Here is a 22,579-nt window from a genome sequence, read left to right as displayed (position 1 = left end):
ATGAAGATACATTGAATGAATAGGTCTGAAGTCCATGTTGCACTGTACAGGTGAGTTGTAAACATGCACATCATGTATGTGAGGTGAGATGAACCCAAGCGAGCACAAATGCCATCAGCTGTTCCTTGGGGGTACCATGAAGGCCTGCTTCCTTGAACTGGGATCTTCTTCCTTGAACCAAGGTCCATGTGTCCATTCCTCATGATGTGGGAAATCTGAGGTGAGTACAGAGCAGGTGACACACCAAAGGGATGAGATACTTCCCATCCTTTGAGTGTCGTACCAGGAGGCCAGAGGGACTCTGTGACTCCTGCCTCTGTGTGAAAAAGGGACAGACTCAGTCTCTGAACATCCCTGGGTGCATAAGGAGTCCAGGAGGGCAGCTCAGATGCGGATGCTTGATGGAACCCTGATATTTGTTTGTGACTCCAGGAACAAACCTCATTGGATCAATGAGATTCATCTCAGCTGCCTTGGACAGGATCATTGCAAGTGCTCCAGTCTGCTACGTCACCCTTAGCCATGATTCCGGATTGTGCTCTCAAATGTGTCATAGAAACCAGAATGATTCTGGGGTCTTCAGAAAATACAGACCCATCTTGAAGTAGAGCAGGAATAGGAACTCGGAGAATTACAGGCTGGCCACCCTACCTCCCTCCCTGGGAAGGGTATGGGACATGTGGTCCTGAAGCCATTTCCAGGAATGTGAAGGACAAGGAAGGGACTGCTGAACCCAAATGGACAGGGGAAAGAAAGGCATGTTGTGTACAGGGTGTTTGCAAAGCTCAGCCATGGTCTCCTTCTGCCCAGAGTGGTGCTGATGGGGCTCAAGAAGTGGATGCTAGGTGGGATGTTGTCTGGGTGGGAAGCTGGCACAAATATCATCAGTGGTACAAAGTCCTCCATGCAGCCAGTTACTGGTGTCATCTCTCAGTGATCAGCACTTGGACAACACTGTTGAACATCTTTATTCTCATCTTCTATGATATGTCATAGAAGATGACACAGAGCACGAGAAATCACCCAGAAGGAGCATGAGATCAGTCCATCTCCTTGTGTTTCAAGGAACAGAGCATGAGAGTGGAGACACATCAGTCAATGTATGGAAATACCGGGGTGAGAGCAAGGGGAGGAAGCAAGATGGGTGTCTACAGCCCGCAGGGAAACAGAAGCAGCTGTGGGACAGTGTAGGACAACCTGTGGTGGAGATGGCAAAGGGCACTGGCAAGGTTGGATGTCACCAAGATGACCCAAGTCTTTGTTCCCTTGGCTATGGCCATCACCTCTGCCACCAAGGCCTGTGAGGAGACATGTTGCCCTCAGGCACTGGGGCACCTCATGGCCTCCTTGCACACCCCCAGGAAGGCTGGGAACTGTCACACCATTGTCCTTCACTCAGCACCACACAGCCCACATCCCTCTGGCCCAGGAAGAGCCCTGAGCAATGTGTGAGGGACAGGATCTGCCTTCCCAGGGGCTGGGGGTCAGGCCTTGGCCTCTCTGCTTCACCCAACAAAAGCAGGGTTTTCTCAGCACCTCAGCTGCCTGCACATTTCCCTTTGTTTTTCTGCCACCATGGCCTCCAATCTTCTGCTCTAACGAGTCCCTGGGAGGCTCTGCTGGTACTTGCCCTCAGTGGAACTCATTAATACTTCAAGGTACTTAATACTTTTTTCTTCTGACTTTGTCTCTTTGTGTAATTTCCTTTTAGCCTTGTACAGTTAATTAAAGCGTTTTCCTAGTCTAGTTACAGAGAATGATTTCAAAAGCCTTCTAATAAAATTATTTTTCTTTTCTAGTAAAGTGTATAGTTTATCATTTTTCAGTGTGGAGAAGAGGTGATTGCAGAATTGATGCTGATCTAGGGTCTCTCCTATGTTCTAGAGTATTCTCCTGCAGCCTCACCTGGAGCACTGTTTGCAGGGCTGGGTGCCACAGTATTAAAAAGATATTACGTGCTAGAGAGTGTCCAGAAGAGGCTATGAACTTATTGCAGGGTTTGGAGGGGAAGCTGTATGAGAAGTGGCTGAAGTCACTTCTTTTTTTCAGCCTGGAGAAAACTGAGGGTTGAGCTTATCATGGTCTACAGCTTCCTCACAAGGGGAGGAGGAAGGGCAGGCTTTGAACTCTTGTCTTTAGTGACCAGTGACAGGACCCGAGGGAATGGCAGAATATGATCTGGGAGAGGTTTAGGTTGGACATGAGGAAAAGGTTCTTCACCCAGAGGTGCTGCACACTGAACAGGCTCCCCAGGGAGGTGTCACAGCCCCAACCTGACAGTGTTCAAGAAGAGACTGGACAACGTCCTCAGACACACGGGGTGACCTGTGGGGTGTCCTGTGCAGGGACAGGAGTTGGACTCGATGAGGGTGGTCAGCAGAATTGCTACTTTGGCCTTCCGAAAGGCAGACTTTGATCTGTTCAGAAGGCTGGTTGGCAGAGTCCCTTGGGAGGCAGTCCAGAAAGACAACGGAGTCCAGGAAGGGTGTTCTCTCTTCAGGAAGGTGATCTCAGAGGTGTAGGAGCGGCTGTGCCCTTGTGCCAGAAGGCGAGCTCTCAGGGATGAAGTTCCGGCCCGGCTGAACAGAGCTGTGGCTGGAACTTGGGAATAAAAGGAGAATGTATAACTTTTGGAAGAACTGGCAGGAGACTCAAGGGGACTACAGGGATGCTTTAGCTGGGCCCAAAGAGTTGTGTTGAATGAAGTCAAATCCAGTTGGTGACCGATTATGAGTGGTGTCCTCAGGGCTCAGTATTGGCGTCAGTTGTGTTTAATCTCTTTATCAATGGTCTGGATGAGAGGATCAAGTGAATCCTCAGTAAGTTTGCAAATGACACAAAATTGGGTGGGAGTGTTCATCTGCTGGACGGTAGGAAGGCTCTGCAGAGGGATCCGACTGGCTGGAGGGTTGGGCTGAGGCCACTTGTATGAGGTTCAACAAGGCCAAGTGCCGCATCCTGCACTTGGGTCAGAACAACCACAGGCAACGCTACAGTCTCAGGGAGAGTGGTTGGAAAGCTGCCTGGAAGGGAGGGACCTGCGGTGTTGATTGACAGCAGCTGAACATTAGCCAGTGTGTGCCCAGGTGGCCACCAGCCTCCTGGCTTCTTTCAGCAATAGTGTTGCCAGCAGGACCAGAGGAGTGATCATTCCCTCGTACTCGGCACTGGTGAGGTCGCACTTTAAATGACAAGGAAGACATCGACGTGCAGGAGAGAGATCAGAGGAGGGTGACAATGCTGTTAAAGGGACTGGAGCACAAGTGTGATGGGGAGCAGTTGAGGGACCTTGGGGGATTGAGTCTGGATAAAAGAAGGCTGAGGAGAGGCCTTATCAGTCTCTACAGCTATCTGAAAGGAGGTTGGAGCATGGAGGGTGTCTTCTGCCAAGTACCAAGTGACAGGACAAGAGGAAATGGCCTCAGGACATTCAGATTGGATAGTGGGAAACATTTATTCACCAAGAGGTTTGGAAGCAATGGAACACACTGCTCAGAGAGGTGGTGGAGTCACCATCCCTGTAGGTGTCTAAAAGACAGATATATGAGGTTCTTAGGAACACGGTTTAATGCCAGATTTAGGTTATGGTTGGACTCGATGATCTTAAGGGTCTCTTCCAACCACAATTATTCTCTGATTCTATGATAAGTCATTTTGGATATTTTCTTTCTCAGAAGACCATGCAACCTCCCTGAGAGCCAGGACTTTTCTGAGATGTTGGAGAGATGTCTCACGGTCACACCAGCCAGTTCCACCAGCACCTGTCTGTCCCTTCCCACACCAAAAGTTTTCTCTATATTTCAACCTTCCAGGCGAGTTTCTGGGACACAGCAAATGCTGTCCAGGTCCTCTGGGCCTGTTCAGAAGAGAGCAGCAGGCCAACATGTTGATGGGCTCTCTGTGCACCTCAAAGCTTTCCTGACCATTTTTCTCAATGCCTCACTTGTACTCAACCTTTCTGGTCCTTAAGCTGTGGATGAGGGGATTGAGCAGGGATGTGGGGATGGTGTAGAAAAAAACCTGTGTCAAACTGTCTTGTGAGGGCTGTTCTGGGCATCCCACAGTCAAGGATGAGAGTGCTGTAGAAAACAGTGGCACTGGTGAGGTTAGAGGAGCTGGTGGAGAAGACCTTGTGCCTGTCTACACTGGGGTAGAGAGCAGTGATGCACTCATGCGATGCCCATGTGAACAGGGAGGGGACAAATGGCTCTAAAATGCAAACAGTACATGCGAGAGTTGCAGGAAATAATCCTAACATGTCTGTGAGCAGAGATGGTGCCGCTGTCAGTCACAAAACTGGGCAGCAGCTGGGTCTGGGTGGTGGAGCTGTATCGGGTCTCCAGGGAGATCGCACTGACCTTGGTTCAAGGAAGCACATTCCAGTACTGCATTCAGGTGGTTTCTTGGGGAAGTCAGTTTCAACATGAAGTAACATTGATACACCACCCCACAGGCCTCCATGGCCCCCACACAAATAGCTGATGGCATTTGTGCTCATTTGGGTTCATTTCTCCCCACACAGGATGTGGATGCTCACATGTCCCCTCAGTGCACACCTGGACTTCTGACCTAGTCATCTGCTGTCCTTCCATGGGGGGAAGAACAAGCTCTCTGAGCTGTGGTGAGAGGACAGTGATCAAAATGGTGGCTGCAAGAGGCAACAGCCCCAAGCTGGCACCTGGCAGCATGACAGACTGTTTGCATGTCTCTCTTGCACACACACTGTGTCCTGCTCTTCACCTGGGACATCCCATCTCCCCACAAAGCCTTTGCCCAAGGAGAATACACCTGCACTGGCCTGGCTGCCATTCCTGCCCCCTGTCCCCATGCTCCCCACAGCCCCGAGCTGGGGGTTTTGCTCTGTAGATCAAGTGGGCTGTGGTGCCCGGGCTGTGATGACTCTGCGGGGCCATACTGGTCAGGCTGGGAGGCAGCCCCAGCTGATGGTGGTCACTGCTACTAACAACCTCCCACACAAACTCTTGGGTGGCCATGGAGGGTGCTCAGAGGGACCCTGCCTTATTCACCATCTGTGTGGGTGCTGGCCACCAACAAGCAACATCTGAATAAACAGCTTGAAGTCCCTCAAAAGCCACACTGGGACCCTGATCCCACCACACTGAGTCCACAGAGAAACAAGCAAAGCAACAAGCATCTTCAGAGTCTATTCCTCAGGCATGTTCTTTAAAGCAGCTCTGGAAGAAGATCTAAACCTTCAGGCACTGTGCTAAGGAGATCCCCTTGCTGATGGAGATGCTGTTCTGAGGCCAGCTCTGTCACAGCAGTGCCCATCGCCTGTCCTGGTCACAGCACTGACACACAGCAGGACGGTGACCAAGCCTTGGGAGCGCTCGGGCCTTGCACCAACACAAGGGCTGAGAAGGAGAGTGTGGGAGTGGAAAGAGAAGGATTCTGGAAAGAACAAGGCTGGTGCTGCCTGGCAGAGCTGCTCTGCTGGAACTGTTTGCTCCATCTTTCCACACAGAAGAAAGATCTCAGACAAACATTTCAATGCAGGGTCATTTATTTTGAGAGAATCCAGTGATCAGTTTCTTCAGGGCATCCTAGAGCTCCTGGTTCCTGATGCTGTAGATGAGGGGGTTAACTGCTGGAGGCACCACCGAGTACAGAACAGACACCACCAGATCCACAGAAGGAGAAGAGATGGAGTTGGGCTTCAGGTGCACAAACATGGCAGTGCTGACAAACAGGGAGACCACGGCCAGGTGAGGGAGGCAGATGGAAAAGGCTTTGTGCCGTCCCTGCTCAGAGGGGATCCTCAGCACGGCCCTGAAGACCTGCACATAGGACAACACAATGAACACAAAACACGAAAATGCTAAACAGGCACTGACCACAAGAAGCCAAACTTCCCTAAGATAGGAGTGTGAGCAGGAGAGCTTGAGGATGTGGGGGATTTCACAGAAGAACTGGCCCAGGGCATTGCCCTTGCACAGTGGCAGTGAAAATGTATTGGCCGTGTGCAGCAGAGCATTGAGAAACCCAGTGGCCCAGGCAGCTGCTGCCATGTGGACACAAGCTCTGCTGCCCAGGAGGGTCCCGTAGTGCAGGGGTTTGCAGATGGCAACGTAGCGGTTGTAGGACATGATGGTTAGCATATAATACTCTCCTGCAATAAAAAGGAGAAACATAAAGACTTGTGCAGCACATCCCAAAACCGAGATGGCTCTGGTATTCCAGAGGGAGTTGGTCAAGGACTTGGGGAGAATAGTAGAGATGCAGCCCAGGTCAAGGAGGGTGAGGTTGAGGAGGAAGAAGTACATGGGGGTGTGGAGGTGCCGGTCACAGGCTATGGTGGTGATGATGAGGCCGTTGCCCAGAAGGGCAGCCAGATAGATGCCCAGGAAGAGCCAGAAGTGCAAGAGCTGCAGCTCCCGTGTGTCTGTGAACAGCAGGAGGACGAACTGGGTGATGGAGCTGCTGTTGGACATTTGCTGCCTGTGGGTATGTGACCTGTCATAGGAGGAAAAGATGAGACTTCTCTGGGAAAAACCAAAGCCGCTTCCAAAACACCCTCCCAGAAAGAGACACTTTTATTTTTCAGGAGAACGTCCTGGCTGGAGCCCTCGTCGGTGCTTGATGAGTGTGCAATGAAGAGCAGGGTCTCTGCCCAGGGGCTCTTGAGGAGTCAGACTGACCCTGTGTGATTGGGTGGGGCAGGGGCCAGTGCTGGGGTTCAGCTGTGTCAGCTGGAACCGCTCCTGGTGCAGAAGGGACTGTCAGCATCTGTACCCCCAGGCCTGAGAAACTGAGTTGGAGAGGTTTGGTGTTTCTACAGCTCCTTCTGCCCTCCCACCCTGGGGAGTGTTCTTGGGTGTCAGAAACGTGCAGCATTTCTGGTGCACTCAGGGAGAACAGAGCGAGTCCTGCGAGACCGGAGGATGCCTGTGGGTCAGTGCAGAGTGAGAGCAGCTGCTCTGTCCCTCTGTCCTGCTCCAGCTGCCCTGGGCTGGCGTCTTTCTGAGATGGAGACTGATCACACTCCCATGTTACCCTGAAAAGCCACCAGGCATTGCTGAGAGCACAGGGATCCACCTCAGAGAGCAACATGCCCAACCTTTCCTAAGGTCTCAGCACCCCATGTTTAGCCCAAGACACACATGGCTCATTCCCCAGCCCCACAGACTGCATTACCCACAGCTCCACAGAGCAGAGCAAAGCTGGGACACATGTTCCCATGGACACACCTGCAGGAAAGGACCCACAAGATCACGCTGTGACTCTGCAGCTGAAACTCCCACCCCCAGAGAGCCTGAGAGCAAGAACAAGATCCCAACAGCAGTGACCCAGAGCAGGGGAGCAAGAAGGACAATGCGGTGAGGGTGGGTGTGAGAGAGGCCAGGGCAGAGGCAGCCGGGCACTCAGACAGCGTCACCCTTCCCCAGCTGTGCAGCCACCTCCCAGACACCAACATTGCCGGGCAGCTGCTCTCAGCCCCTGTGCTCTGCAGAGGAACTGGAGCTCTGGCTGCACAGGAGCTGCTTCATGCCTTGGAGCCCCTGGCCCTGAGGGCAGAGGCTTTGCTGGGTGGGAGAGGAGGCCAGGGGGCTGCTCACAGGAGGGATCTGCACTGCAGGGGATCACAGGCACTTTTCTCTGTTCTCCCTTTCATAACAATTCCGGGTTTAGTTTCCTCCCATTTCTGATCATTTCCCTGCTGCCTGGAGATTCTCCCCCTGGGAGGTGTTTCCCTGTCCATGTCTCTTCCCTGTCAGTGCTCACAGACCCCATCCCAACCTCTGTGCCCTCCCCCTGGCCCTACAGATCCTGCCTGTTCCCAGGGCACTGCCTGGGGGCATCTTCCTGTTTGCAGGCTGGAAAACAGGACAGGTCAGACTAGGCTGACGGGTCCAGCCAAGGTGATGCAGGTGCTGTGCACAGGCAGAGGGGTGGTGAAGGGATGTTATGAGCCTTCTGGCAGATGTGCTGATCACTCAGAGTTGCAGTTCAGGAGTCTCAGTGACTTGTTTAAGCATGAGAGCTCATTTTCATTTTATGTTTTCCTGCACCCCCCACCCCTTGATAGAGGAAAATGAAAAGACAGGCTCAGGAAAGTTCCTTATCTGTCTGGTAATCCTTGCATTGCTCTTCTCCTTGAGTCATCCCCTTGGAAAGATGCTGGGGTTGTTCTGGATCTGTGAGCAGCCCTGACCCACACAGCACCGCAGCAGAAAAGCATTTCCTGCCGTATAGAATTTACTCCTTTCACCCACATTTTCTCTCCTCAGTATTGTTGGGATCTCCCTGGGCAGGCTGAGCACTGACCCTGGCAGGCGGCAGAGTCCCTGTCCTGGCATAACCCTGTGGTGCAGGGACCCTGCTGTGCAGGACAGCCCTGGGCACCCCTGGGTGCTCACCTGGCTTCACAGCTGTTCAACACTGCCTGACAAGAGCCCCCTCCTTACAGATCTCACCAGCTGTGCCTGTGCCAGTTTTAGCAGATGCCTCCAGGAGCTACAGCTGCATTGCCCTGCACCCAGAGACTTACCATGGCAAGGGCTGCAAAGGTTTCTCCTCCAGTGAGCTCTCAGTCGTCCTCCCAATCCTGACCACCTTTCATCTCTCTCTGCCTTGCTCGTCTCCCTGAGATCCCCAGGCAGAGCCCTCAGCCCTGCTGCGCTGTGCAGAGGGGCTACTCCTGGGCAGAGCTGTCTCTCTGCAGCGCTGCCGCTTGCCAGGAGCTCCCTCTGTCCCAGGAGCCCAGCCCAGCTCAGCAGCACAGGAGCAGCCCAAGGCACTTTAATGACCCCTCTGGTGTGTTTGGTGCTGAGTCCATGGACCTAGGACCCTGAGGTGGAGTTGATGCAACTTCTCAAGAAGTCAAATTCAGATTCAAACTCCAAAGTTTCTTGTAATGCTAATGGGTCCCCCTGAGGGGCACAACTGAGAAACCATCCCCAGGGTCTGGTTAGAGCAGAAAAATGGAGGCAGAGATGACAGCTCAGGAAAAGCAAAGTAAAGGTCTCTCTAATGCTGAGTAAACCTGGGTGTGTTTCATTAACCAACGGGCCAAGCCTTGACCCCCAGCCCTGGGAAGGCAGATCCTGTACCTCCCACGTTGCACAGGACCCTTCCTGGAACAGTGTGATTTGGGGCTGTGCAGGACCAAGGGCAGGACTCGGGTCCCACACCTCCCAGGTTCTTGGCTGGGGACAAGGAGGCCATGAGGCCCCTGTGCTAGAAGGACAAGGTGTCTCCTCACAGGCATCAGAGGTGGAGACTCCCTTCTTGTGAGAGAACAGCAGGTATGCATGAAGTTCAGCCTGGGGACAGACAATGTCAGCTGAACGTTGAGGAGTCAGCATGAGAGGGCAGAACAACATGGGCAATGTTGTGGTCACTGGACATCAGCTACTGACTCACTGATGAGGAAGAGGAATTAGATGAGGTCTCCTTCAGACAAATGAAAGAAGCCTCATGTTTCCAGGGCCGTGTCATTGTGGCAGACCCGAGATATCCCAATATCTGCAAGGCACCATCATCCAGGAGGGTTTGGAGTTCAATGACACGGGTGACTGAGGAGTCAGTGGGTGAGGTGCCCTGTGGGACTTCACACTTACAAACCACAAAGAGTTGGTCAGGATGGAACAGTCAGGGATGTGAAAGTGAAGCTGAGGCTCCTGGGAGATGATAACAAGGCAAAGAGCAGGATTTCAGGAGAGCAAGCTTTGGCCTGCTGAGGGACCTGCTTGGGTCCTATGGGATATGACCTTGGTGTCTGCAGTGCTTTTCTCTCACATCTCCTCCCTCCTCTCTCCCACCTGCTGTTGTGCAGCATTTTTTACCCTTTCTCAAATACAATATCACAGGGGTGCTGCCAGCATCACTGAGTGGCTCAGATTTGGCAAGGAGTGGGTCCATCTTGGAGCCAACTGAAATCGGCTCTATCTGACATTTTCAGTCTCCTGTTGTCTTCTCAGAGACGTGACAACTGTAGCACACCCACACCCACCCCCCGTTCCAAGACTTTGCCATAAACCCAGCACAGGGTGACAGTGCATTCGATGTTACAAAATAATTGATCGTGAAGAAGAAATTGTAAAGATCTTCTTTCAGCAACGCATGAAAGTCTCCAGTCAATGAGCAGGTTCCTATGGGGAACTGTAATTGCCGTGGCAGTCACTGGCTGCAGGTGCCAACAGTCCAAAGGATCTTGGGCCAAATGCTTAAGAGAGCTGCCTGATGGGCCAACAAGGGTGATGCTCACCTGGATATGGTACCAACGAAGAAGGAAGTGCTGGTGAGGGATGTGAACATGAGTGTCCACCTTGGCTGTTGTGACCAGGACACAGTGGGGTCCCAGGCACCAGAGGGGAGGGAGGAAGACCAGCAGCAGAGCACAGGCTGGGGGGCTCCAGAGGAGAACACTTTGACATACTGGGGGATGACAGGTAGAGGTGGTGATGTGGTAAAGTCATGGAGGGTGAAGGAGCTCAGGAAATCTGATCAGCCTTATAGGACAGGCTGCTCCAAGCACAAGAATGATCCCTCCGAGTACCCATAAAAAGAAGCATTTATCTTGTGAGGCTGCTTCTCTGAACTAATGGAGCTCCAGGGCACAAAGGCAGCACAGAGGAGGTGGAAGCAGGGGAAGCTGCAAAGGAGGAATTTAGAAACCTTGGTCACAGATGCAGAGATGATTCCAAAGTTGCCCTGGACTTGATACCTAAAGGGGAGGCTGAGGGCAGCAAGATGAGCTGATACAGCTTCCTTACAAAAAAAAAAAAAAAAAAGAATAGACAGGGCGATCATGGGCCTGCTGGTGAACTTCATACGAGTATAATCAGACAGGACTGAGGTTCTCCATGGCTTCTTTGCCTCCACCTTCAGCAGCAAGGTCTCCTGCGACTTTGTTCCTGAAGGCGGGAGTCTGGAGAACACCCAGCAGTGGATGGGGCTCAAGTCAGGGGTTACTCAGACACCATTAAAGAACAGGAGATGGGTCATTTGACCAGCTCCCTGAACACAAATATCGCTGTGTTATGGCACCTGAAATTCCCAGGTACAACCACCTCTTGGTCCAGAGGAGTATGATTCCTCTTGAGCTGTTCTGGCCTGTCTCCTGTCTCAAGTACTGCATCAGGTACTCACCTTACAGTCATATTGTTTTGTCTTCATCAGTAAATGCTCCAGATCAATAAAAATTGGAGATTGCTGATACCAACTCTTCCAGAAATGTGGCCGAGGGAGAGGGGGGAAGGAAATAGAAGAAATACTGCTTTATTGCTCTTTTTTATGGACATGCTCTCTGTTTGGCTCTTCCTGAAATCTCTCTAATCATCCACAGCAGACTCGAAGCCTCTAGGAAAATGCTGCACAGAGCCTTGGCTTGTAAGAGCATTTTTGATGTTAATGAGCCCTCTGCTGCCATGATCCTGAACTGCAGCTACTGAAAGAATGAACAAACCCCTAATGAAGTGAAAGGCAGAAGCAAAACCCAATAGGGTGTTTGGGACCCCATGAAGGGACCCACCAGGATCATGGAGTCCAACTCCTGTCCCTGCACAGGACACCCCACAGGTCACCCCGTGTGTCTGAGGACGTTGTCCAGTCTCTTCTTGAACACTGTCAGGTTGGGGCCGTGACACCTCCCTGGGAGCCTGTTCAGTGTCCAGCACCTCTGGGTGAAGAACCTTTTCCTCATGTACAACTGACCCTCCCCTGGCACGTCTCTCTTCCTTTCCCTTGGGTGCTGTCATTGGTCCCCTGAGTGAAGAGATCAGTACCTTCCCTTCCTTCTCACCTCGTGAGGAAGCTGTAGCCACCATGAGGTCACCTTTTAGTCTTCTCTTCAGCTCTGATGCTGAGAAACCCCCTGGTTTGCTTTCTGACGCAGAAAGGAGAAGCCATGACCTCCAGGCTCTTTCCCTGCAGACAGAAAACACCCATCTGGCTTCCCCACCTGCTCTCACCCCAGCATTTCTGCACCTTCACTGCTGTGTCTGCACCCTCACTGGCTGCTCTTTGGAACACAAAACATGGGCTGATCCAGCTCCCTCTGGGTGACCTTTTGCACCGTAGCACTGCCCTTCCTCCTGATACCCAGTCCTCACCTTCCAAGTTGCACTTTCTGACTTTTTTTTCCCGTCTTCTGCTTTTTCCTATTATCAAGGAAAGCTCAACCATCTCATAAGCTTCCCTTCATGCAGGTAACCCAACCCATTAGGCTCCTTGAGGTCTTTTACTTGATGCAAGACAAGTAACCTCACCATGATCTTTTAAATCCCAGGATTGCTGCTGGTCTTTCAGCTTCTCTCATAGACACGACCGTGTCCCTGCTGCTGTCCCTTCATGTTCTCAGGTGGGATGGACATGACAACCCATCTCCAAGGGCTCTTCCTGGGTAGGACCTGTGTGTACTCAGGCAGAGATACCTTCCCAGCTCTATTCCTGTTTCCGCGCTGTCACCTCCAGAGACAGAACTGATCTCACTGTCCCCTTCACAGTCAAAGTCCTCCAACTCAGTTATGAGTGTTGGAGACACAAGTGACCTCATAATCCCATACCCATCCATCACCCTCCTTATAACTCATGGCCTGACTAGATAAAAGTATGCTTGTTTTATCAAATTGATCAAATCTATTTCCTACTAAAGATCTGAGAGGAGAAGCATTCTTTACAGCAAGGTGAAATGTTGACAGCTTCTCTATGTCCTCCCATGCTTCTCTTACTTTTTGGTTATTTTCCTTTTTCCGGGTTGCTACTTGTGAATTCTCTACCCAAAGTGAAAAGCCAATCCCACACCCAGAAATGAGATATTGTTTATTACAGAGTTCTGCAAGTCTGGATGCTGGAATAAAGACAGCACAACAGATAGAGAACGAACATCTATTATATACAAATATTATCCCTTCATTCAGACCCTCCCAGCAGTCCTAAAGAGCCAAGTGTTTACACATTGACATATTGGTTACATAATAATTTTATCACCACACATGCTTGTTGAGGAAGGGTCCCGGGCTGAGCCTGGAGCTCCCATCCTAGGGATGTGTATTTTACTATTATAAGGAGCATATAAGGAACAAAGTTCAGCTAAAGGACCCTTTATGTAACAGTCTTGAGACAGATGTTGAAACAAGACTCAACTAATTGTGCAGGCTCCAGAGTAGACAGTACTCTTTGCAGGTTCTGATTAGGTGTTTTAAAAGTCACTTTTACCTTTGTTATAGGAGCAGACTGACCAAAACTGAGAGGATTTACATATTTTAGGTTAGCAATTGCAGGCAGAGTTCATTCTTTTAACTGGTAAGGACTACATATTCTGTCTTTAAATACCTCTCCAAGGTAAAGATTCATTGAACCGTAGAATAACTCAGGTTTGAAGAGAGCCCTGAACATCATCTTGTCTCACTCTCCTGCTCAAGGCAGGGTCCACCAGGTGAGGTTGTTCTAGGCCTCTGTCCAGCTTTGCATCATCCACAAAGGAGCTGAAAATGTGCTCCATGACACGATGAAGTGGCAGAATAAAGACATTCAACAGTGTTGGCCCCAGTACTTATCACTGAGGGATGCCACTAGAAACCGACTAAACACAGGACTTTGTACCACTGATGGTATTTGGGCTTGGTCATCCAGCCAACTTCCCACCCATCACAACATCCGCATCTTTATCCCAGATCTCCCCAAGCTGCTCTAAGGCCACCGCAGGAGACCATGTCTGGGGCCTTGCAAAACTCCATGTACACAACGTGCCTTTCTTTCCCCTGCCCGTCTGGGTTCAGCAATCCCTTCCTTGTCCTACAACTGCCTGGACATGGCTGCAGTAGAATGTGACTCGTCACCCTCCCAGCGACAGACGTAGGCTGAGCAGCCTGTCATTCTCCCAGTTCTCCTTCCTGCCATTCCTGAAGATGGGTTTGACATCTGATTTTCTGAGGGACCTCTGATCCTCTCTGATTATTTTTGTACTTTTGAGAACACAATCCAGGATTTCCCACAGAGAAAGAGGAGCAGGTGTAGGACTGTGTAGAACAGCATGGCATGAAGATGGCAAAGGTGATACAGCAATCAGGGACACTTGCAATGAGCCTGTCCAAGGCAGTTGAGATGAATCTCACTGTGCCACTGGGGTTTGTCCCTGGAGTCACACACAGAAATATCAGGGTTCTGTCAGGTGTCCACATCTGAGCTGGCCTCATGGATTCTTAAAACACATTGAGATATTCAGGGACAGACACTTTTCCTTTTATGCACAAAGGCGGAGTCACAGTGTCCCTCTGCTCTCCTGTTCCTATTCCCAAAGGATGGGAGGCACCTCAGCCCTATGGTGTGTCACCATGTTCTACATTTATCTTTGATGTCCCTCATCATCAGGAATGGACATTGGCTCAAGGAAGCACATCCATGTGCTGCATTCTGGTGGTTTCCTATGACATATTAGTCTCAACATGATGTTGACTTCAATAAATCTGTATCACAGGCCTTCATGGAACCACAAGGAATAGTTGATGGTGTTTGTACTGACTTGGGTTCATATCGCCTCACTTACATGATGTGCATGCTCAGATCTCATCTGTACAATGCAAACATGGACCTCTGACCTATTCATTCAGTGTAATTCCATGGAGGGACAAAGAACTCTGAGCTGGGGTGAGAGGCCAGTGCTGGAAATGGTGGTTGTGAGGGGCCAGCCCATGACAATTGCCCTGGGAGTCCAGTGCACAGGGGCACAGCCCAGCCCCTGCTCTGCTGGTCCTGCAGGTCTCTGGCAGGAGGCCTGGCTGTGAGAGGACACTGCTGAGTGCCAGCCCTGCACACACACACTGTTCAGCGGAGCCCCGGGGTTTGTACCTGTGGCCACTTCTGTGGGCATGTTCTTGAGAGAAGGTTTCTAAGAAGACCTAAACCTTCAGGCCCTGCCCCTAGGAGATCACCTTTCTATCTGGAAAGGCTGTTGTGAGCCCAGCTCTGTCACAGCAGTGCCCATTGCCTGTCCCTGCCTGTGCTCACAGCACTGACACACAGCAGGACGGGGACCAAGCTGCCAGAGCACTCAGGCCTTGCACCAACACAAGGGATGAGAAGGAGAGTGTGGGAGTGGAACCAGAACAGCTCTGGAAGAACAAGTGCTGGTGCTCCCTGGCAGTGCTGCCATGCTGGACTCTTTTCCCTTCTACCCATGCACACAGGAACTGTCCCTGCAGCTCCAAAATAGTCCTGCAGGAGGGACACAGTGAAAAACAAGTCACTATACGAACCTTTATTTTGTTTAAACAAAAGGAGAGCACGGCTCCTCATTTATACAGCCAGTGGTTATAAAAAAAAGCAGACAGAGAATTGGAAAGGGGCTGAAAACATTCTAACAATAAAAAACCAACACACCAAAACAGAAAATCCAGATGACAGGCTGAGCCTGTAATAAGTCACTTTAAAACTCCTATGCAGAAGCAGAGAGGCAGTTTATTGCTCCAGAAAACACTTATATACGAGTTTGCACAGGGCATCCTTGAGCTCCTGGTTCCTCATGCTGGAGATGAGGGGGTTCACTGCTGGAGGTAACACTGAGTACAGAACAGACACCACCAGATCCAGGGATGAGGAGGAGACAGAGGGGGGCTTCAGGTGAGCAAATATGCCAGTGCTGACAAACAAGGAGACCACGGCCAGGTGAGGGAGGCAGGTGGAAAAGGCTTTGTGCCGTCCCTGCTCAGAGGGGATCCTCAGCACGGCCCTGAAGATCTGCACATAGGACACCACAATGAAAATGAAACACATGAAAGCTAAACAGCAACTGACCAGAAGAAGCCCAAGTTCCCTGAGGTAGGTGTCTGAGCAGGAGAGCTTGAGCATCTGTGGGATTTCACAGAAGAACTGGCCCAGGGCATTGCCCTTGCACAGGGGCAGTGAAAATGTATTGGCCGTGTGCAGCAGAGCATTGAGAAACCCAGTGGCCCAGGCAGCTGCTGCCATGTGGACACAAGCTCTGCTGCCCAGGAGGGTCCCGTAGTGCAGGGGTTTGCAAATGGCAACGTAGCGGTCGTAGGACATGATGGTGAGAAGAGAATATTCCGCTGTAGCACAGAACATGAGAAAAAAAAGCTGGGCACCACATCCTGTGTATGAGATGGCCCTGGTGTCCCACAGAGAGTTGGCCATGGACTTGGGGCCAATGGTGGAGATGAAGCCCAGGTCAAGGAGGGCGAGGTTGAGCAGGAAGAAGTACATGGGGGTGTGGAGGTGCTGGTCACAGGCTATGGTGGTGATGATGAGGCCGTTGCCCAGGAGGGCAGCCAGGTAGATGCCCAGGAAGAGCCAGAAGTGCAAGAGCTGCAGCTCCCGTGTGTCTGTGAACGGCAGGAGGAGGAACTGGGTGATGGAGCTGCTGTTGGACATTTGCTGCCTCTCGACATAGGACACTGACCAAAGAAGAAAAGGCAGTGACAAGTTAGGGGAGACTTCTCTGAGCAAAATCAAAGCTATTTCTCATACACCCTCCCCTGTTGCACACCCCCTTGTCCTTTCCCAGACCTTCCTCCAGCTCCGTGTCTGAGCCCTGGGTGGTGCTGTCTGGAGGTGCCGTGAGGAGCAGGGCCTGTGCCCACTGGCTGCCGAGGAGTCCGCCCTGCTCTGCACCAGGGGGCATGGGAACGGGGGACAGGGTACAGTCCTGGGATTCAGCTTTGTCACATGGAACCAAAACAAGTCTCATACTTTCCTAAAAAGCATTTTCTCAGTTGCAGCACCTCTGCACTTCTCCAAGGGGCTTTCAGATAACACACAGATGCTATAGGACAGGTTTCCATCCTGGAGGGAAGCTCGCAGCTTGGAAGAAAACCTCAACGAGACAGACAAGGGTCCTAATGATGGCATTTGACTGGGGGACACTCAGCTCACTCCCCAGCCCCACAGCGTGCATTGCCCACAGCCCAGAGGGCAGAGCAAAGCTGGGACACGTGTTCCCATGGACACAGCTGCAGGAAAGGACCCACAAGATCAGGCTGTGACTCTGCAGCTGAAACTCCCATCCCCAGGGAGCCTGGGAGCAAGAACAAGATCCCAACAGCAGTGACCCAGAGCAGGGGAGCAAGAAGGACAATGCGGTGAGGGTGGGTGTGAGAGAGGCCAGGGCAGAGGCAGCTGGGCACTCTGACAGCGTCACCCTTCCCCAGCTGTGCAGCCACCTCCCAGACACCAACATTGCCGGGCAGCTGCTCTCAGCCCCTGTGCTCTGCAGAGGAACTGGAGCTCTGGCTGCACAGGAGCTGCTTCATGCCTTGGAGCCCCCGGCCCTGAGGGCAGAGGCTTTGCTGGGTGGGACAGGAGGCCAGGGGGCTGCTCACAGGAGGGATCTGCACTGCAGGGGATCACAGGGACTTTTCTCTGTTCTCCCTCCCATAACAATTCCGGGTTTAATTTCCTCCCATTTCTGATCATTTCCCTGCTGCCTGGAGATTCTCCCCCTGGGAGGTGTTTCCCTGTCCATGTCTCTTCCCTGTCAGTGCTCACAGACCCCATCCCACCCTCTGTGCCCTCCCCCTGGCCCTACAGATCCTGCCTGTTCCCAGGGCACTGCCTGGGGGCATCTTGCTGTTTGCAGGTTGGAAAACAGGACAGGTCAGACTAGGCTGAGGGGTCCAGCCAAGGTGATGCAGGTGCTGTGCACAGGCAGAGGGGTGGTGAAGGGATGTTATGAGCCTTCTGGCAGATGTGCTGATCACTCAGAGTTGCAGTTCAGGAGTCTCAGTGACTTGTTTAAGCATGAGAGCTCATTTTTATTTTACCCTTTCCTGCATCCCCCACCCATTGGGATGGGAAACTGAAAAGACAGGCTCAGGAAAGCTCCTTTTCTGTCTGGTAATCCTTGCATTGATCTTGTCCTTGAGTCGTCCCCTTGGAAAAATTCTGGGGTTGATCTCGATCTGTGAGCAGCCCTGACCTACACAGCACCACAGCAGAAAAACATTTCCTGCCCTATAGAGTTTGCTCCTTTCACCCACATTTTCTCTCCTCAGTATTGTTGTTATCTCCCCAGGCAGGCTGAGCGCTGACCCTGGCAGGCGGCAGAGTCCCTGTCCTGGCATAACCCTGGGGTGCAGGGACCCTGCTGTGCAGGACAGCCCTGGGCACCCCTGGGTGCTCACCCGGCTTCACAGCTGTTCAACACTGCCTGACAAGAGTCCCTTCCTTACAGATCCCACCAGCTGTGCCTGTGCCAGTTTTAGGAGATGCCTCCAGGAGCTACAGCTGCATTGCCCTGCACCCAGAGACTTACCACGGCAAGGGCTGCAAAGGTTTCTCCTCCAGTGAGCTCTCAGTCATCCTCCCCATCCTGACCACCTTTAATCTCTCTCTGCCTTGCTCGTCTCCCTGAGATCCCCAGGCAGAGCCCTCAGCCCTGCTGCGCTGTGCAGAGGAGCTGCTCCTGGGCAGAGCTGTCTCTCTGCAGCGCTGCCGCTTGCCAGGAACTCCCTCTGTCCCAGGAGCCCAGCCCAGCTCAGCAGCACAGGAGCAGCCCAAGGCAATTTAATGACCCCTCTGGTGGCTTTGGACCTCAGTCTCTGGAGGAATTTGAGGATGAGAAACTCACACCTAAACTTCAAAGTTTCTTGTAATGTTAATGAAGCCACTGAGGGACACAACTGAGAAACCATCCCCAGGGTCTGTTTGGACAGAAAACTTGAAGCAGAACAAAGGGTAAGCAAGTGAAAGGTGGTTCTGATGCTGAATAAACCTCAATGTGTTTCATTAACCAAAGAACCAAGCCCTGACCCCCAGCCCTGGGAAGTCAGATCCTGTTCCTCCCACGTTGCTCAGGGCCCTTCCTGGACAGTGTGATGTGGGGCTGTGCAAGGCCAAGGGCAGGACTATGGTCCCACACCTCCCAGGCTCCTGGCTGGGGACAAGGAGGCCATGAGGCCCCTGTGCTGGAAGGACAAGGTGTCTCCTCACAGGCATCAGAGGTGCAGACAACAGCCATAGCCAAGGGGAGAAGGAGCTCATGTCTGGTGGGGCTTTCGGCGTCTACATCCCTTGCTCATCTCCACCACAGCCTGTCCTGTGCTGTGGCATCCCCTGCACCTCTTTCCCTGCAGGCTGCAGACATCCCCCCTGCTGCCCCACCTTGCTCTTGTCTGAGCATCTTCCTCCCTTTGCTGAGCTCTCTGCATCCTCCCAGCTGTTCCTTGAAGCACAAAGCCTTGGGCTGATGCAGACTCCCTCTGCTGACCTGCTCCACCACAGCACTGCCCTTCCAGTCACATTCCTTCCTGCTCATGTCCAGCCTGGACCTCCCCAGCTGCACTTTGGGCCATTATTTCCTTTTCATGCTCTTTCCCACTATGCAGAAAACCTCCACCACCTCTGAAACCACCCTTCAAGCACTCTCAGGCTACTCCTGCACTGCTGCAGCCTCCCCAGCGCTGCTGGGCCAAAGCAGCCCAGGTCCCTCAGCATCCCACACCATGTGCACAAGGTGCTGAACCTGCCTTGGCAGAGCCCTGCACTCTCCAGTTCCTCCCTGCTTCTCCAGACTGGGAAGCCGCACACTGGCACACCCCCGTGTGTGTGGGGTCACACCAGTGCTGAACCGAATGGGATGAGAACTCCAGGTGTCTGGGTCCCCCCGCTCCTCCTCATGCAGCCCCATGTGCAGCTGCCTTGTTCATGGTGAGCGTGCACCACGGGCTGGTGTGGGGACCTTGGAGTGCCCAGGCCCTTCTCCTCAGGGTCACTGCTCAGTGAGTCAGGTCCTGCTCTGTCCTAATGCAGGACGTTGTTTTCCTGCCCTGATAAAAAAATGGACACTTCATCCTGAGAAACTTCAGAAATCTGTAATGGTGGAACCCCAAATTTTCTCAAGGTCTGGACTCTCCATTTGCTGCAGCTGCAGCCCCTCCACTTAGGGGTCAGTATAAATACCATCTCCCAGAGATACTGTGGGGTCTTGGGGGTCTGATACTCATAATGCCTGGGGTCTGGAGCTTCTGAAGTTTCCTTTTGTGCAGTAGGAATGGGTGGAGCTCTGCCTGGGGACAGACAATATCAGCCTAAGGTTTTGTCAGCATGAGAGGGCAGAACAGCATGGGCAGTGTTGTGGTGCCTGGACATCAGCTACAGACTCACTGATCAGGTAGAAGAATTATATGAGGCCTCCTTCAGACAAATGAAAGAAGCCTCCTGTTTCCAGGGCAGTGTCCTCATGGCAGACCTGAGATATCCCAATATCTGCAAGGCACCAGCCATCCAGGAGGGGTTGTAGCTCATTGACAACATCTTCCTGACACGGGTGACTGAGGGGTCAGTGGGGTGAGGTGCCCCGTGAGACTTTACACTTACAAACCACAAAGAGTTGGTCAGGATGGAACAGTCAGGGATGGGAAAGTGGAGCTGAGGCTCCTGGGAGATGATCACAAGGCCAAGAGCAGGATTTCAGGAGAGCAAGCTTTGGCCTGCTGAGGGACCTGCTTGGGTCCTATGGGATATGACCTTGGTGTCTGCAGTGCTTTTCTCTCACATTTCCTCCCTCCTCTCTCCCACCTGCTGTTGTGCAGCGTTTTTTACCCTTTCTCAAACGCAATATCACAGAGGTGCTGCCGGCATCACTGAGTGGCTCAGATTTGGCAGGAGTGGGTCCATCTTGGAGCAGCTGAAATGGGCTCTGTGTGACATTGGTCAAACTCCTGTTGTCTTCTCAGAGAGGTGACAACTGTAGCATACTCACACTCACCCCCATTCCAAGATTTTGCCATGTAAACCCATTAGAGGGTCACAACGTGTTGGGTGTTGTGAACTACTTGATACTGGAGAAGAAATGGAAAACAACTTCTGTCAGCAAGGCAAGTAAGTCGCCAGTCAATGAGCAGATTCCTGTGGGGAACTGTAATTGCCCTGACATTCATTTGCCAGACAAAGTGGCAGGTGCTAACAGTCCAGAGGATCTTGGGCCAACTGCTTAAGAGAGATGCCTGATGGGCCAACAAGGGTGATGCTCACCTGGATCTGGAACTGGCAAAAAAAGAAAGGCTGGTGAGGGATGTGAACATCAGTGTCCACCTTGACTGTTGTGACCAGGAAATAGTGGGGTCCCAGGCAGCAGAGGGGAGGGAGGGAGGCCAGCAGCAGAGCACAGGCTGGTGGGCTCCAGAGGAGAAGACTTTGACGTACTGGGGAATGGTGGGCGATGTGGTGACATGGAAGTCGGTCTGAAGGGTGAAGGAGCTCAGGAAATGTGAGAAGCCTTACAGGACAGGCTGCTCCAAGCACAAGAATGATCTCTCCAAGTACCCATGAAAAGAAGCATTTATCTCATGAGGCTGCTTGTCTGAACTGATGGAACTTCAGGGCAAAAAGGCAGCACCCAGGAGGTGGAAGCAGGGGAAGCTGCAAAGGAGGAATTTAGAAACCTTTTCCATGGATGTGGGGATGATGACAAAGCTGCCTCGGACTTAATCCCAGAAGGGGAGGCTGAGGGCAGCAAGATGAGCTGACACTGCTTCATTTCTAGTAAAAGAACAGACAGGGTGAATGTGGAACTGCTGGTGAACTTCCTAAGAGTAGAATCAGACAGGACTGAGGTTCTTCATGGCTTCTTTGCCTCCATCTTCTGCAGCAAGGTCTCTTGGGACTTTGTTCCTGAAGGCAGGAGTCTGGAGAACACCCAACAGTGGATGGGGCTCAAGTCAGGGGTGACCTGAGCAAACTCAGACACCATTACAGAACAGGAGATGGGTCACTTGACCAGCTCCCTGAACACAAGTATCCCTGTGCTGTGGCACCTGAGATTCCCAGGAACACCCACCTCTTGGTCCAGAGCTGTGTGATTCCTCTTGAGGTGTCCTGGACTGAAAGCTCTCTAATCATGCACACCAGACTTGAAGCTTTTAGGAAAATGTTGCGCAGTGGCTTGGCTTGTAAGAGCATTTTCGATGTTAATGAGCCCTCTGCTGCCATGATCCTGAACTGCAGCTACTGAAAGAATGAACAAACCTCTGATGAAGTGAAAGGCAGAAGCAAACCCCAGGTTTCTGAGGGTGTTTGGGACCCCTTGAAGGGCCATCACTGACACAGCTGTGAAGAAAACAACCAGTGCAGGTCCCTGTCCCTGGAGAGCGGTGAAGGAAAGAATTGGAGACACTGGTTACAGGTGATGAGTGCCATGTGGAGGTGGCTCTGATGCCATGTCAGCCCTTGATGCTTGTTCATCTCCAGAATGGCTGAGCCCTGACCCCTGGGACTTGGTAGATTTTTCTCCAGTGTTTTTCAAGTCTTTTCCTGTGGTCAGTGTGAGTGTTTTGTGTTTTGGGTTGGGTTTTCTGTGCTGTTGTTTTAAGTGCAAGGCTCTGGTTTGCTGTGGAGCTGGAAATGCCTGTGAGTTCCTCACAACTCATCCACCTTCCTTCATACATCTGGCAATGGTCACCAATCACCTCAATGTCGCAGTCCCACACTTGCTTGAATCCTCTATTTGGATCTATACCCCATCACTCCAGGAGGTTCATGGATCCACCAGGCTCATGGATGATTCCTGAGGTCCATCCAAGTGTGGGCAACGTAAGAGAGGAGCAGAGCAGGGTCAGCTCATGGGCCATGACTGAGCACAACCACCCCAGCAGCAGCCATT

This window comes from Patagioenas fasciata, chromosome 10 (assembly GCF_037038585.1).
Source record: "Patagioenas fasciata isolate bPatFas1 chromosome 10, bPatFas1.hap1, whole genome shotgun sequence".
Lineage (NCBI taxonomy): Eukaryota > Metazoa > Chordata > Aves > Columbiformes > Columbidae > Patagioenas > Patagioenas fasciata.
Note: the sequence above shows the minus strand (reverse complement) of the source record.